The sequence below is a fragment of the Rhamphochromis longiceps genome, linkage group LG23 (genome assembly GCF_057381845.1).
Source record: "Rhamphochromis longiceps isolate RC_006_pf linkage group LG23, R_longiceps_female_GT1.1, whole genome shotgun sequence".
Lineage (NCBI taxonomy): Eukaryota > Metazoa > Chordata > Actinopteri > Cichliformes > Cichlidae > Rhamphochromis > Rhamphochromis longiceps.
Window position 1 is genome coordinate 19,323,455 of NC_140578.1, and position 17,598 is coordinate 19,341,052.

The 17,598-nt window shown below is 43.2% G+C and overlaps 1 protein-coding gene across 1 annotated transcript in view; it reads left to right on the forward strand.

The window, feature by feature from the left end:
- Nucleotides 1-677: 677 nt before the first annotated feature.
- Nucleotides 678-17,598, forward strand: part of LOC146641757 (BCL-6 corepressor-like) — an 84,354-nt gene continuing 67,433 nt past the window's right edge. Inside the window, exon 1 of the mRNA XM_085397900.1 lies at nucleotides 678-1,477. The gene's annotated coding sequence lies outside the window, so the exon portion shown is untranslated. The remainder of the gene's footprint in view (nucleotides 1,478-17,598) is intronic.

Consider the following 17,598-nt stretch of genomic DNA (forward strand, 5'->3'; position numbering starts at 1 on the left):
CTCAGAACACTCTTGTTTGTCATCTAGTTTCTCGTCTGAAATGTTGTTTACTTTTGTTGCTTGTGGGGTTTATTACCTTTGATTTTAATCAAGTGTTTAAAAATAAGTTTCACTCTTCTGTGGATGGTTCTCCTTGTTATTGGCTTCTCTTCTGATCACCTCATCAAATTTCAGTCAGGCTTAAGGCTTTAATATGTTTTTTTTGGCATTTTCACTCCTCTATTATTTTCTTTTAGTTTGTTTTTATTGATCATGCTTATTCTTATTTATTGTATTTATATGTTTATGCCTCTCTGTTCATTTTGTGATACATATGGAATAGAAAGTGCCTTATGGATAACACATATTTGAGAGTCCTGTGCTGGATTTTTTTAAAGAATTGTAATAATTAATATACTAAAGTTTTTATATTTAGGTTGCAGTGGCTTTTATTTGTTGTTGTTGTTGTTGTTTCATCCACAGCAATAAAAGAAAAAATACTGCCTCATGAATAAACACTTTTTCCCACCTCGGTTACTTCCACATGAAAATGACACAAACGACACGGTTTGGTTTTATTTTGGAATCTCCCACCGGAACCGAAATTTGTTAATTGACTGAAATTTGACAGTGGAGCGCGAGCGCGGCGGAGAAAGACGTAAAGAAAGAGAAAAAAAAGAAAGAGTCCCTGTCCGTGTTCGCGTGGAGGAAAACAGAAAAGACAGCGGCGGGTGGAGAGGAGGAGGAGGAGGAGGTGGAGGAAGAGCGGGATAAACCCAGCAGACGCACGGACGACGGGACGGCAAAGAAAGAAAAGGTGGAATAACCTGCGAGCTGCGCGCGAGGCGCCCGGAGGGATATTTTTCTCCTTTTTTTTGTTTGTTTGTTTTTTTGTTTTTTGTTTTGGGGCTCAAAGTGTTTGGATCTGATCTGCTGCTGTCGCTCCCAGCCGGGACTCCGCGGAGGGACACACAAACACACACACACACACATACGCACTCAGGGCTCAGTCCGGTGCCGGACAGCACGTGTGCAAGACGGTGGGTGCGTGCCCAGGTGTGCGCGGTTGTCTGTGTGTTTGTGAGTGTGTGTACGTGTCTGCTGTTCGGGGTTAAATTTGGCGTTTTTCCAGCGGAGTTCTGCGCAGCACGGGACACCTTGTTTGTGACCTGTGCGTGCGCGGGCGCACACGACGCGCTCGTGCTCTTTGTAATGACTTTGGAGCGTTTTTTTTAATCTTCTTTTATTTTTAATTTAATTCTGGGAGGAAACCGAATCCCGCTGAGTGTGTGACAGCGTGTCCATGAGCGTGCACGTGCGCGCACACGACCCCGTCCTGCGCCCGCACGCGGCGGATCGATGAGGAGGATGGATTTGTGGATTTATTTACCTTGATGGTTTTTTTTTTTGTTTGTTTTAATCTCACCTGCTTGGAGCGGATGGATGTTCAGTCGGAAGTAAGAAAAAACTGGATTTTACAGCTCAGGAGAAGAACACGGTAAGTTTTAGAGTTATCTTTGAAATAAAATAGAGCTAAGTTTACATTTAAACTCTTCTGTTAATCCTCTAATGTTCCACTGATGATTAACATGTCTGTATATAACTTTGCACCAATAAACAGACACTGACGTCTTCATATTATCCTGCTTTTAATTCACTTTAAAACACTCAGTTATTCCTCAGGCTGAAGAAAATATTCTTTACATTGCTGATATAATTTTTTCCTGCAGTTTGAGAATTTTCCTGCTCATCTCCGACATTTTTTTTATGACTTTTATTGCACTTTTTGTCACATTCACAAGCGCAGAGAGCGCTATCTCCTGACCTAGTGCGTTTGTGTTTTATTTCAGGACAGCTTTTAGAGTTTTCTAAATGTAAGAATTTGCTGCTTTTCTTGTGAACTTGTTATAACTTGTTATAACCTTTTCAGAGCGTTCCACATTAAAGTTTCTCATGAAATCACTTGTGTGATACCATCATTGGAGATGTGTGCCGTCCATGTTTTTGTGTCACATAACAATGCTGTTCATTTCGTTGCCTCTCATTGGTGTAGTTTCGTTGTTACTTTTGGAACATGTTCAGTAAACCTATGCTGCAGGTACGTCGTAACATACCTTCGCCCTAACCTGACATGCACCTCCCCAGAAATGTAGATACACATTGCGCGGAGACAGTTGCCTGCCGTTGTTTCCTCGTACACTTCCAGCTACTTCTTCTTCTGCTGTCATTTTTCAAATTGAGTGAAGAGAATGGATCAACTAGAAGAGTGAAAGTTCACGACCAGCCTTGTGTTTTAGCACCTAAATTGCAGAGCAGCACTTGCTCACCACCACAACTATAAATGCTCGCAATAGCAAGGTCATTAGCCATGTGGGAAGGATACACCTGGGCTCTATGCAGAAGTAAAAGTCCTACATAATGGGGAAATTATGGTTCAGCGTTGGAAGCTCGTTGACAGCCTGAGTGCAGACACAAACTGGCAGTCTACTGGCCAAAAGCTTCTGCTGTCAGGTGGGGTCAGCATCAAAAATATGATGCCACAGGTCTGTGGACGACTCTTGCTTGTGCATCAGCCAGCGACAGAGAACTACAGTGTGTTCTCTGTGTTAAAAACAATGAAATTTGTGCGTTCTCCTCCTACATTCTTTTGATATTTGATGGGGTTTTTGGGGGGTTTTGTTGGCAGTTCTTCTGTTCTTAGTGAACTCCGGTGTCGCCTCCCTTCCTTGTTCTGGACCACTTCAGCATTCGCACAACCTGCAGTGTCATCCATGTCAAGCAGTTTTGATTTTGGTAAGAGTGCACAGGAGCACAACCCGGGAATACTCGAGTGCGGCTGTTTCACACTTTAGTTCTGGCGCAGCTGCTGATCACTGCGGCAAAGCTTGCAATTACATCTGACGCACTCCTCATCATGAATCCCGGGTATGTACCTCTGAAGTCATACCTTTGGTTTGTCCTCTGTATGGCATTGAGTCTCATCAGGAGCCTTTCAAAAGTGGAGAGTCTGCAAAGCGGCTTTTGTACTGGAATTTAACCAGATTATCTGACGCTGCTACTCTCTGTAAATAAAAAGTAGACCTTTCACTGTTTTAAGCGACATGGAGTGGAGAGCATGCACATATTGTGGCAAACTATTTTTATCCCAGGTAAAATTAACACCTTTGCTGCACAAAGCAAAAGAGGGCGAACACAGGACCAGCACAAAGAATCCAGTCAATTTCCAGAATAAAAGAACATATGTGCACTGCTTACGAAGCGTTCTTGGTATAATTGATGTAAAGGACAGAACGAAACCTCATCCACACCCAGTCTACTTTCTGGGTTACTCATGCCAGCCACCAGGCTTAAGCAGGGGTTAGACCAGGGGTGAGCAACTCCAGGTTTTAGATGTGTCCTTGAACCAACACAGCTGATTTAAATGGCTAAATTAGCTCCTCAACATGTCCTGAAGTTCTCCAGAGGCCTGGTAAGGAACTGATCATGTAATTCAGGTGTGCTGACCCAGGCCTGGAATTGCCCACCCCTGGGTTAGACTCAGTTAAAGACCTGCATGTGGACACCTGCAGACACCACAAAACATTCTTTGAGGTCCCGACGGACACGCGCAGAAGGTGGACTTCAGTACAGAGACTCTGAGAATGAGTTTATACTCTAAAAAAATTGTACACACAAGGTCTGCAAAGAACCTTGTGCTCATAGCTGGACTGGCCATCGGGCATACCGGGCATTTGCCCGGGGGGCCGATGGTGATTTTTTGTTTTTATGGGCTGATGTTTTTTTTGGTTTTTTTACGTAATGGTATAAACAATGAAAGGCGGTGGATTGGCCAGATGCTGGCAGATGTGTAAAAATAACTCAGTTGCTTCGTGGTGGCTATGCCAGAGCTTCCACAGATTCAGTAACATTAGCAAGTGGCTGGTCTCCACCACTTGGAAAGGTGGGAAAGGTGAGGCAGGAGGAGAAGAGACCCGAGGCGGCCGCCGGCCGAGTATCAGGTGAACTGAACTTCAGGTGAGAAGTTATGACCTGCAGTCTCTCTGGGTCAGATATGAACCAAGTTTAGGTGGAGTTTATTTTCGTTGTGCTGACTTTTTACAGTCAGTTACAAAAATTCGTACTGCGTACTAGCTAGCATGATGAAGTTTCTGGGCGGGTGCTTTATTTTTTTCATAAGGTTAGTTATTAGAGAACGGAATCGTCTCGTATTCAGAGAAAATATTATGCGTTTCGTATTGAGGTGAAAAGGAACGCGATTTGTCCCGGACTTCAGCTAGAAAAAAAAGACACAAAGCTGGAGTTATTCTGCGTCTTTACGCTGCACAGCTGCCTCTTCTTCTCTCATTCTCTCCCCCTCCTTCTCCTGTTGCTGCTTCAATCAAGAAACTGATCAATGATCAGCTGATCGGCTTTTCTGTCGCAAGTCCCGTCAGCTGTTTGTTTATCGCCCACTTTGCGCCAGAAAGAGAAAACCAGTGGAAAAAGAGGAAATCAGTGGATGTCGCGCTAAACAACAGCAGCACGTTTGATCAGCTGTTGTTAGAATTTAATTAATATTACTTTGTAGTATCAGCTGATGTTTGCTGGAGCCACAGCTGTAAAAGCTGCTGGTCATGATATCGGTTTGGATATGTGGTGAGAGGGAAACATGAAGATGAAACCAGGAGATGTCCTTACTGAATCATCAGAGCTGAACAGGTGATGGAGAAACAGGTTTACCTTTTAGGTGACATGAATGAGTTGAAGGGAAGTTATGAACTGTTTCTGAGAGACAAATAACACCAGGATCCTTTTTCTACGTAGCTGACAGCTGGTAACTGTGCAGGGGCGGGTCTAGCAAAGTTTTGCCAGGGGGCCAGGTAGGGCATTACCAGGGAAAGGGGGGCACAAGGAAATACTTTTCTTTCTTATTCTAATTTAAAATGTCTCGCTTTTATTAAACAATTATCTGAATCGTACAACCAACGTTTTCATTTGATGTAAAATGTATAGAAATCCATTATTGTACATTAGATTATTGTAATCTTTTTTCGGGGTCCCATCATAATTTCTTCAGAAGAAAGTACTGTATATGATGCCAGTATTTTCCCACATTTTCTAGATGCTGTACCAGTACTGTGTGTAAGTTTTATTCTTTCTCACCTGGCCATCTGTTTCCTTTCACTTTTTAAAGGTTGCCATGTTAGAAAAGATATTTGCCCTGCCATTGATGTGGTAAATAGTTTATGAAAATATCACTAAATCTGTCATTTATTATTTTTAATATTCAGTAATGATCATGTCTTCTCTGTCTTAATTTCAGGTTTCCACCATGTGTTATAGATGGTTTAGGAGGTTAATTCGACCAAGCAGTCTTTTTTTTATAATATCAGAATAGGAAGGATGGTGTAGGTTTAAGTTCATTGGATTAATACATAAATCCCAACAAGACAGTGTACATCACTGTCACAACAGCATTTGTTTTCATTCAAAGGCTTTATGGTTTTTCCTATAATACCTGGTGGGCCAGTCTCTAGTTAAAATGCCGGGGCCGATTTTTTGTCCCAGTCCAGCCCTGCTTGTGTTCCCTACTTTATGGTGGAATTAAAGTCACTTGATGGAACAGTTCCCGAGGTGATGCACGCTTAGAGAGTACCTAAGTGTGCATCAGTGGGTTATTTTTAGTGTGGTTATTTTGACCTGTGGAAACAGTAGTGCACTTCCCCACAGAGTAGGTTAATTAGACAACCAAGTTATGAGAGTGCATTGTCTAATGATTTGTTTGCAGATGTTTCTTTTAGGTGATTTTTCTATTTTTGTTTTGCTAATGTAAAAGTACGACTTCTGGTCAGTTTGAAAGCATAAACCTGAAAAGCACCATTACAGCAGGCAGTAGCAGTTTAAGTTGGGCCTGCCCTGATTCGAGTCTCTCTTGCAGTAAACACCAGCAAAGATGTCTTTAGAGTGCTCTGTCCAGTCGATTGGTGCTGAAAATTGAAATTAGCAATGTTAGGAATGGACCATTTGAAGTGTGTTTTTGAATGTGGATCATTTAATAGCTAAATTTTGTTTATACAGAGATGTTTAACCAAGGCATTTTTTGTTCTATAATTTGCTGGGTTGGTCCTTTTGAAAACCAAAATAATTCCATGATTGCAATTGAGGGGAGTGGGGTTAATTTCTGATTGCTGATCAAAACTTCAGCTCATATGTTTTTCACAGAATCAAACTGGGTGGACAGGCTCAATTCTTGCCAGTTATAATACCAATACCTCAGCCATGGTTATTTACTGACACAAAGTATTGGCCAATATTAGTCTTAAATTAAGTGATGATGGAATTTTTTACCTGACCTCAGTGTTTGCCACAAGATTAGACTGGATTAATGTGAGTGGTTTAAAAGAAGCGCCATCGTTTGATGGAGTGTGTCAACTTGCTTGTCCACAGTCTATGCAGGGCTCTAGACTAACTTTTTGCCATGGGCGTACCGGTACGCCTAACTTTAAAAAGTTAGGCGTACCGGCACAAAAGTTAGGCGCACACAAATTTTATAATAATTTATATAATATAATGTGTTTTTCTGGATACACTGTGCTTTTTCACCATTCAAAGATTGATGACACCGTGTCAGAGCACTGGCTATGAATTTCAGAAGGATCAGGCCTTAACTTAACAGAAAAGTTAGCAATAGTTCTTTTCCTATTACAGCTACATCCACTTCTGTCGTGCCTAGGCTGCTCACTAGGGCTGGGTATCATCACTGATTTCTATAATCCATTCGATTCCGGTTTTCAAAGTCCCGATTCGATTCAACTTAGCCTCAGACAGTCAGAAATATTATTTCTGATCATTTATCAGTACTGACTTCATCAGAATTGTGAACATCACAGCAGATGCCTTTGTGTGAAAGTAACTGAGAATAAAACACAGAAAAACATGAAGGAGATTTTCCTGGTCTGGCTTTTTATAGCAGATAACCTTAAAAATATTCTACAATGTTCTGCATATAAAGTTTAAATTTCTTCAGTATTGAACAACAGAAAAAATAGGCTTTCTTGTCCGAGGTCATTTAAGTGAAAAAAGGAAAAGACAGCAGCCACAGCGCTGTAAACAACGGTAGACTGGTGGGTAATAAGCGAATGAATAATACAGAAAACAGAGATTGGAGACGGGAAACTGTTCTTGAAATACAGAGAGAGAGAGAGCTAGCTGTGCATGAAGTGTGATTTTTAATAGTCGTGGAAGCAAAACGGCAAAATTCATGACGACATTGATCAAATGTGAAGCGCAGTTTGCTGCTTCTTTTGCTGCTTGCTCGGTGAATTTTGGTTGGAGAGAGACAAAACCTGCAGCTCAGAATCAGCGCAAAAAGACGTAATTACAGCGCGGACCGGACGCATCAGAACCGCTAAGCTCCGACAGCGTGTCCGTCTACGGGCCGTCGGGTGAGAAAGCCGAGAAAGACAAAGCTGATTCTGATGCGTCGGTCCTCTGTGTTTACGTCTTTGTGTGGAATCCGTGTACCTGCTCTCATTTGCTGTTTGGTTGTTGTTGAAATGGTTTTGTGAGCTTTAATCTGAGAATCTGGCGTTTCTGGCAAAACACAGTTATATTTAAAAGTCGATTCAGGATTTAATGAATTGATATCGCTTTATTCAAGCTACTCACCTCCCACTTCCACCTGCACTTTCAACTGGACCACGGCCAATCAGAGAGGTCCCGCTCCTTACTATCTCTTATTGGTTTAGTCCACGATAGGGGCATAATGTGTGTCTGTTGTTGACCACAGGGAAGGTTGCAGATTTTTTTTTTTTTTGCTACCCGAACAGTTGGTCGCACAGGTGCAACCAAATATTTTTTTTAGTTGCACCACTGAAAAATTTGGTCGCATTTGCGACCAAATTGGTCGCGCTCTAGAGCCCTGCTATGATTAAGTCAAAACATTTCCAAACATGCAGCACAGTGCAAAATGATTGAGACACATCTCATGAGTTTATATTTTGCTTCCAAGCAACCAGACCTAGCAGCTGTAAGTTCTTCAGGCTTTTTGAAGCTCTTTCTTTGGACATTGGCTGCTTTTTCACTCATTTTCAGGCTGCGGGTTGTAACTGACCATTTTCAGAGGAAAGTCTTTTTTTTATTGTTGTTGTTGCTGTTGTTGTTAAGCCACTTAATGAAAAAACAAGATTGAAATGCCACTGGTGTTGGGGATCTGAGTGACAACACCACTGGCATTTCTGAGCATTACTGTGATCTGAAACCCACTGCAAGGCAGTAAAATCATACCTGGGTCGAAAAAGCACACAAGGGAAAACAATCAGTTATGGATTGGCCTCCCCAGAGCCCAGACCTAAATGTTGTTGAAGCAGTGTGGGATCATCTTGATAGAGAACAGAACCAAAGGCAGACAGCATCCAAAGAAGAGCTTTGGTCTGGCTTTGTTCTCCTTCAAGAAGCCAGGAGAACAATTCCTGAAAACTGCTTAAAGAAATGACAAGAAGGCTTACCTAAAATAGTTAAGGCTGTGTTGAAGAATAAAGGTGGTCATACCAAATATTGATTTTAAGCTTGTTAAATTGTTCAAGAACTGTTTTTGCCTTATGGAATGTATTTCCATGTATGTTTGCAGGTATTTCAACAAATCACTGCACCTATTTCCAATTTTTCAAGCAAAATATAAAGAAATGAGGGGTGGCTAGAGATTTTTGTACAGTATTGTAGAAAGAAAATGATGATGTATCAGTATTTAAAAAAACAAACAAGCAAACCTTTAATAACTTACTATGTTCGGGGGCTCTCAGCTTGCTAGTTTCGTCCAGTTTAACCCCAAAGACAACAAACACCCAAACCACCTTCAGAGATATATTTGGAATCACCATTTATTGGATGGTGGGTGGCCAGTTGGAAAATATGTCCAGTTAGCCACAAATAAATTCACTGGGTTACATTAGCTACAGTATCTTTGCTAGTTGTCAGGTCATCATAAGGCAAACTGGCAATATGTTAACTATCATCAGATGTGGCTATTTAGATTGAACAAACCGTGATGTTAAGCCTGCACCAGATTTCTTTGGCAAAGGCTTTGAGAACAATAAACTCATAATCCCGTGTTTCTTTCCAACACCAGTAAGATATGTCGTATTGTTTGCTTTGGAGACCCCTAGTGGTAGAAATCACATGCTGTTTATTATTAAATGAGTCTGCGCTTCTTTATATCTCTGTCTGATTTTCTTCAGTGTCACGTTCTCAGAATATTTCTCTCAGCCCAGTGAATTATCTCTTGTTGTGTTCCTGCAATGACTCACGCTCTGAGTTTGCTGTGACACTTCAGTACTTCTTCCTAAATCATGTAAAACCCACAAGGTTCCCAGAGTGTAAAAATATCGCTTATGTAATGTATCCAACCGTCTGTACTCGGATTACAGCCATAATTGCTGTGAGAGAGTTTTTCAAAGTTTAAACTCATCTGAAAATTTATTTTAGTCATTTTTATTTGTGTTTCGTTCATTAACTGATTATCTTTGTGGTTTTGATTTCTATAGTTTTATTTTTCAGGCCTTGTCTGGCAGAGCTGTGCAATCAGCTAAATTTAATTCTGTAATTCTGTCTTCATTTGCTTATTAAAATAAACTGGTTGAGATTATTCTGCCACATTCTGTTTTGCAATAATGCATTACACACATTAGGGAAAATGTAAAGGAAGAGAATGTGAAAGTCAGCTTCTCTCCCCCATTGTGAGCTTTAGGTCAGCTCACAATTATTTATGTATTTCTTTGTTTAGTTAGTCAATCCATCTTAATTATAATTAAAGATCGAGGAAATTAACTAAATTACAAAAGACAAGGCTTATTCTTTAAAAAAAAAACAAGTCTTAAAGTAACTGTAATCGCAGTATTGACCAAAATAACTGTCATATTTATTTTTTTATTGTTACCATAATCGAGCGTCACTATCTGAAGTCACATACACCAGTAATCAGTTTTAAAAACAATTAGGGAACTTTAATTGAAGTCACATATTTTGATGAATCTCCCAAAGATTTTCCTGGGCTTTCAGCTGTTTTTTTTTTCTGGTCTTCATTCTGTCCTAATATTTCCAGACCTTCCACTGTGTTTCTGAAAAAGAAGAAAGAAACCCAGTTTTGGGGGCAGACTCATTCTCTTTGCAGCTACTCATTTAAATCTTGGGCAAAATAGATTTTTGGCTACTTCTACACTAATCCGGGTAAATTTGAAAGCAGTGTTTTTGTCTAAAAACGCTCCGTGTCCACACTATCGTTTTCAATCGTTTTCATGCACACTGAAAACGTTTACTGCGGATGCGTGAAACGTAAGACGATTCGACCTGCGTCATTTCCGTCTGCCGTTTATTTATTTTCCAGTTCTTTGAAATGTTGTGGCAAGATGGGAAAGTTTTTTTAAAGTTTTTTTAAATGGACCGACAATGAGGTGGAGTTGTTGCTGCGAGTAACACAAAAGTACAAAGTTGCTGAACAACAGCTCTGAGTAAACATTCCGTCGTCTTTGAAGAAAAGCTATCTGGATCATGTATAAACTGATATTAATTTTTAATAAGGCTGTCAAAATTGAGACCAAACAAAACAACTGCTGTACAATGCCATTGCCATCTTAGTTGAATTGGTCACATGACTGCATCACATGACTAAATTGCGACATCGTCTTCGAAAGCCTCCGTTTTCGCTGTCCACACTGCGACGCGAAAACAGCATTTTCAAATTTATTCACTTTGGAGAGCGTTTTAAAAAAGCTCAGTTTTCCTTGACCAAAAACGCCATCACAGTGTGGATGGAAGGCCAAAACAGAGAGAAAAATATGTGTTTTCAAACAAAAACGTATTAGTTTGGACATGGCCTTCATTTGATCCCATGTGGCCTTCTGTTATGCAGTAGCCATGCCTTTTTCCACTCTCTCTTCTGTATTTCTTGCAATCCTTAGGTCAAAAAAAGCTATTTTATACTGCTTTGCACCAGGCATTGAAATCTAAAAAGATGAATGTGATCTTTAGATCCTGGTAGAATCGATTAATGAAAATCAATCCTTATGTTTCGCTGTCGCCTTCAGTTTGAGGTTAAAACAGGAGGGTTAAAGATGATTTTAGTACCTTTTAAAGGGACTTTATTTCCTCCTTTCTCATTACCAGAGAGATTTCCCAGCCATCAGCAGGGCAGTCCAGATAAATCCAGGTTAAATAAACAGCGTTTTCCCTGCAGGGGTCATTAAAGTTTCATCTCAGTCTCTCGTCTCGTAAAATTAAAACAAAGCTGAGCGGAGAGCACGAAGGTAATGAACGCGTCCAGAAAATTGCAGCTCAGATTGGCCTCGGTGGCCAGCAGCACAGCTGGATCATCAGGAGTTTGAGAGAGGAGCTCCACGTGCAGCTGGCTGCAAACACAGCAATCTGGAGCTGACGTTCGCAACTGTAACATCTACATCTGTGAGGGAATGAGAGGAGGGAGAGATTTTAGAGATGTTTCAAAGCATATAACTGAAGGCAGCTGAAAGAGGAAAGATACACTCACGTCATAACTAAAAATGTCTGAGTAGTTTAAGTTCATCTGAGCAACAATTTAAATGTGCTTAGTTTGAAAAAGTAACTTATAAAGGAAGAAGAGGAATAAAGGACGAAGCCACTCTGAAAAAGTCATACAAAAAATGTCAAATATGCATTTTGTTGTCATATGCTGCATTTTCTCGAGACTTTCTTTAAAAAATAGCTCCGATTTGGTTTAAAATATTACATAATATTTCTAAGAAGGGCTTGCAGTTTCCATTATCTTTGAGATTTTAACATCTAAGAGAAAATTATGTGGCTGAGAAATGCAAAGTAATTTGGTGTTCGTCAGATTTTCTCACAAAAGCAAACAGGGCTCTTGAAGATTCCAGGTATAACATCTTAGTCTGAGAATCAGCTAGAATAGCTAATTCACAACAACATAAAAGCCTTGTTTTTCTTGTACTGTGTCACTCTTAACCCTTAAAGCCTGAAATATGAAATAATTGTGGAAAAATCTTTTTTTTTGTAACATTGAGAGTTTATTGAACCATCTGAGAAATTTGTTAAAAAGATAATTACATTTTAATTTCCATAAATTACTTTTAATTTGTAACTCGTTTACTAAATCTAGCAATTTTTTTTCCTTAAAAATGCATTTTTTTAATGTATGTGTGTAATTAGGTTTGGGTTTCGAAGGGAAAAATCACACTGATGATGTAAAGTCTCAAAAATGCATTAAAAAAGGCATCAAATACAAAACACTATAGGCATTTAAGGGCTTAAATGTAAGGACATACAAATCCAACCTTTTCCATTCACAATCCAGTGTACATAACTTGGATTCAGGTATCTGCAGACCCCCTTAGGTCTAAGTCATCATTGTCTAAGTCACCCACACCTGTGATGTAGCTTTTCATGATGACTGAAATAATAAGATCACAGATATAGGATGTAGAAATGGGATTTGTCATTGAAGGCTATCTGGTTCTCCTTTTGAGATGCTGTGGAGTTGCTGCACCTCCACATCAAAAGCAGCCAGCTGAGGTGGCTGAAGCATTTAATTAGGTTGCTCCTGGACGCCTCCTATGTGAGGGGTTTCGAGTATGTCCAACTAGAATGAAAACTCACACGTGAGATATTATACCTCTCAGCTGGCTTGGGAATGCCTTAGTGCCCTCCCAGGAGCGCTGGAGGAGGAGCATCTTTGTTGACTCTGCTGCCCCTGTGATCTAGACCTGGACCTGGACCTAGCAGCAGACAATAATGATTACTTATAATGATTACTTTCTGTGTCTGCTGACTGCCAAGACTTTGGAGGGGGGAACGTGATATTTTCTGACAGCGTAGAATGAAGGTCATCTGTATTCCTCACTGTGAGGAAGAGGCTAGAAATCTTTTTTTTTTTTTTTTATCTGTGAAGTAACACCAGGCTGCACTAAAATATTGCTTTCCTAACTTTGTAAAGTCCAATATAACAAGTCAAGAATATAAATTTGCTAACTTTAAACGACGAGATGAAGATAAGGTAACGTTTAAAAATTTATTTTTCCTGCTAATTCATTGTCACTGGTCAGATTTCAGCTCAGTGTGGGAGTCTCGATTGCTGGTATCTAGAGCCTTGTTAGTTTCTTCTTTTCCTGCTCTCCCTGTGTTTGCACCACCGCACACACAGAGTGGAGCAGACAGAAACTGGAGAAGAGAAATAATGTTGATCAGGTTAAAAACAACACTTTATGTTACCGGAAGTGTAATAAAAAGCTTCTTAACACTGGCATTTTTCAGTCTGTCCCACTCCCCTGACTCCAATGAAAATTTTGTTCAAACAAAAAATCTGTTAATGTAGCAGAGGTGAAATACTAGCAAAGCCTAACAGACCCTCCTGCTGCTGATGCATTGTCACATATGTAGCAACAAAGAAGTGAATAGATCAGTCAGTTTCAGTCATACTTAATCCACCCTTTTGAGTAAAGATGTAGCAAAGATATAGCAGTGGCGGTCCTGTGACCTGCTAGCTTTACCTGTCCACCCATATGGAAAAGATATATATAAATCTTATAAAGTTTGTATCTGTCTTGTGTGAAACTTGTATGAAAAGCATATAAGAGTGAAAACAGATATAAGATCCCTTGAAAAATTATATAATGAAACTTGTATGTTTTGGATACTTACTAAAACAATGTATGAAAGTAATGAGAAAGTGGCCACTTTCATGAGTAATCACATATATGTTTTTACTATTTCTTTTCCATATGAGCAGTTTAAACGGGAATAAATTTTTGGCTTATTGTTTGAAGAGGTTCCACACAGACGTTTATAACATTGCATGTTTTTAGCATCTAATCTCAACGCTTGCCTGATATTTATGTAATTTATTTATATGCTTTAGTAATTATCCTGGACTTATGTGCTATGTGACCTTCTGTCTACATAAAATCTCTAAAGAATGAATAAAAAATAACTTCATCATCACTTCTAGCTACTTCCAGCACTATGGAGAATAAGAAAATTCATCGTGGAAAAGCTAAAAGGGATACAATTCTATTATTTTGTTAGACATTTCAATGAAAAGGTAAAGTGTCATTGATCATAGTCTTGTCTTTGAGTGTAAAAATAGTCCAAATCTAAGTTCATTTGTGGGTTGAATTAAAATCTACAAAGGCCCAGGTTTGTTTGCAGAGCCTTGAGTTTGACATGTGTGCCAACCGATCTACTAGCATAATGCTAACAGCACTGCTACAGCTAGTTCAAGTTTGAGCTTCTAAAGTGTTGATTGTAGATTTTATATTTTGCATTTCACATGATTATGAGGATAAAGTCCTGAAGAAATTATAGAATAATTTGGATAAGAAATGATCTGGTCTGGCACATGAAAAAAAAAGAAGATTTTTAATATGTCCATCCATCCATCCATCCATCTTCATCCGCTTTATCCGAGGCCGGGTCGCGGGGGCAGCAGCCTAAGCAAAGAGACCCAGACCTCCCTCTCCCCAGCCACCTCCTCCAGCTTATCCGGGGGAATAGCAAGGCGTTCCCAGGCCAGCCGAGAGATATAATCTCTCCAGCGTGTCCTGGGTCTGCCCCGGGGCCTCCTCCCGGTGGGACATGCCTGGAACACCTCACCCAGGAGGCGCCCAGGGGGCATCCTTGTCAGATGCCCGAACCACCTCAGCTGGCTCCTTTCGATTGGGAGCAGCAGCTGCTCTACTCTGAGCCCCTCCCGGATGGCCGAACTTCTCACCCTATCTCTAAGGGAGAGGCCAGCCACCCTTCGGAGGAAGCTCATTTCTGCAGCTTGTATCCGCGATCTCGTTCTTTCGGTCACTACCCACAGCTCGTGGCCATAGGTGAGGGTAGGGACGTAGATCAACCGGTAAATTGAGAGCTTCGCTTTTACACTCAGCTCCCTCTTCACCACGACGGACCGGTGCAGCGTCCGCATTACTGCAGCTGCAGCCCCAATCCGTCTGTCGATCTCCGGCTCCCTTCTCCCATCACTCGCGTACAAGACCCCGAGATACTTGAACTCCTCCACTTGGGGCAGGAACTCATCCCCGACCCGGAGTGGGCACTCCACCCTTTTCCGGCTGAGAACCATGGCCTCAGATTTGGAGGTGCTGATCCTCATTCCCGCTGCTTCACACTCGGCTGCGAACCGTTCCAGTGCGAGCTGGAGGCCCTCACCCGATGTAGCCAACAGAACCACATCATCTGCAAAAATCTGAGATGAGATTCTGAGGCCACCAAAGCGAAAGCCCTCCGCCACTTGGCTGCGCCTAGAAATCCTGTCCATAAAAATTATGAACAGAACCGGAGACAAAGGGCAGCCCTGGCGTAGCCCATCACCCACCGGGAACGAGTCCAACTTATTGCCGGCAATGCGAACCAAGCTCTTGCAACGGTTGTATAGGGATCGAATGGCCCGTAGCAATGGGCCAGACACCCCATACTCCCGCAACACCTCCCACAGGACACCCCGAGGGACACGGTCGAACGCCTTCTCCAAGTCCACAAAACACATGTAGACTGGTTGGGCAAACTCCCATGCACCCTCAAGTATCCTGGAGAGGATAAAGAGCTGGTCCAGTGTTCCGCGACCAGGACGAAAACCGCATTGTTCCTCCTGTATCCGAGGTTCGACTAGCGGATGAACTCTCCTTTCCAGCACCCTGGCATAGACTTTCCCAGGGAGGCTGAGGAGTGTGATCCCCCTGTAGTTGGAACACACCCTCCGGTCCCCTTTCTTAAAGATGGGGACCACCACCCCGGTCTGCCAGTCCACAGGTACTGCCCCTGATCTCCACGCAACATTGCAGAGGCGTGTCAACCAGGACAGCCCTACAACGTTCAGAGCCTTCAGGAACTCGGGGCGGACCTCATCAACACCAGGGGCTCTGCCACCAAGAAGTTGTTTAACTGCCTCAGTGACCTCGCCCCCGGAAATTGGTGGGTCATTCCCCTCATCCCCAGACTCTGCTTCCTCCTCGGAAGACGTGTCAGTGGGATTAAGGAGGTCCTTGAAGTATTCCTTCCACCGCCTGACGTCAGCAGCGCTCCGCCAGCACTATACACAGTGCAGGTAGAGCACCGCTTTCCCCTCCTGATACGCCTGACGGTTTGCCAGAATCTCTTCGAGGCAGTCCGAAAGTCTTTTTCCATGGCCTCTCTGAACTACTCCCACACCCGAGTTTTTGCTTCAGCCACTGCCCGAGCCGCATTCCGCTTGGCCTGTCGATACCTGTCGGCTGCCTCCGGAGTCCCACAGGCTAACCAAGCCCGATAGGACTCCTTCTTCAGCCTGGTGGATCCCTTCACCTCTGGTGTCCACCATTTGGTTCGGGGATTACCACCATGGCAGGCACCAACCACCTTGCGGCCACAGCTCAATGCAGCAGCTTCGGCAATGGAGACGCTGAACATGGTCCATTCGGACTCAATGTCCCCAGTCTCCCTCGGAATGCTGTTGAAGCTCTGCCGGAGGTGTGCGTTGAAGATCTCGCGGACTGGGGCCTCTGCTAGACGTTCCCAGCACACCCTCACTACGCGTTTAGGTGCACCAGGTCTGTCCAGCGTCCTCCCCCGCCACCTGATCCAACTCACCACCAGGTGGTGATCAGTTGACAGCTCAGCCCCTCTCTTTACCCGAGTGTCCAGAACATATGGTCGCAGGTCTGGTGATACGATTACAAAATCGATCATCGACCTACGGCCTAGAGCGTCCTGGTGCCACGTGCACTTATGGACACTCTTATGTTCGAACAGGGTGTTCGTTGTGGCCAAACTGTGATTAGCACAGAAGTCCAATAACAAAGCACCGCTCGGGTTCAGATCAGGGAGGCCGTTCCTCCCAATCACGCCCCTCCAGGTCTCGCTGTCGTTACCCACGTGAGCATTGAAGTCTCCCAGCAGGACAACAGAGTCTCCAGGTGGAGCACCTTCCAGCACCCCCCCCCCCCCCCCCCCAGGGACTCTAAGAAGGCTGGGTACTCCAAACTGCCACTCGGCGCATAAGCGCAGATGACAGTCAGGACCCGTTCCCTGACCCTAAGGCGCAGGGAACAAACCCTCTCGTCCACCGGGAAAAACCCCAACGTACCGGCAGCAAGCTGAGGGGATATTAGAATACCCACCCCAGCCCGCCGCCTCTCACCAGGGGCAACTCCAGACTGAGACAGAGTCCAGCCCCTCTCCAGGAGACTGGTTCCAGAGCCCAAGCCATGCGTAGAGGTGAGCCCGACTATATCTAGCCGGTACCTCTCAACCTCACGCACTAACTCAGGCTCCTTCCCCACCAGAGAGGTGACATTCCATGTCCCTATTGCCAGTCTTGGCAGCCGGGGGTCAGTCCGCCAGGGCCTCCGCTCCTGGCCGCCACCCGGCACACAATGCACCCGACCCCTATGGCGCCTCCTGCGGGTGGTGGGCCTGCGGGAGGATGGGCCCATGTCTCCTCTTCGGGCTGTGCCCGGCCGGGCCCCATGGACTAAGGCCCGGCCACCAGACGCTCGCCCTCGGGCACCCTCCCCGGGCCTGGCTCCAGGGCGGGGCCCCGGTAACCCTGTCCCGGGCAGGGTAAACTGTTCCCTCGATATCCTTTTCATAAGGGTCTTCTGAATCGCTCTTTGTCTG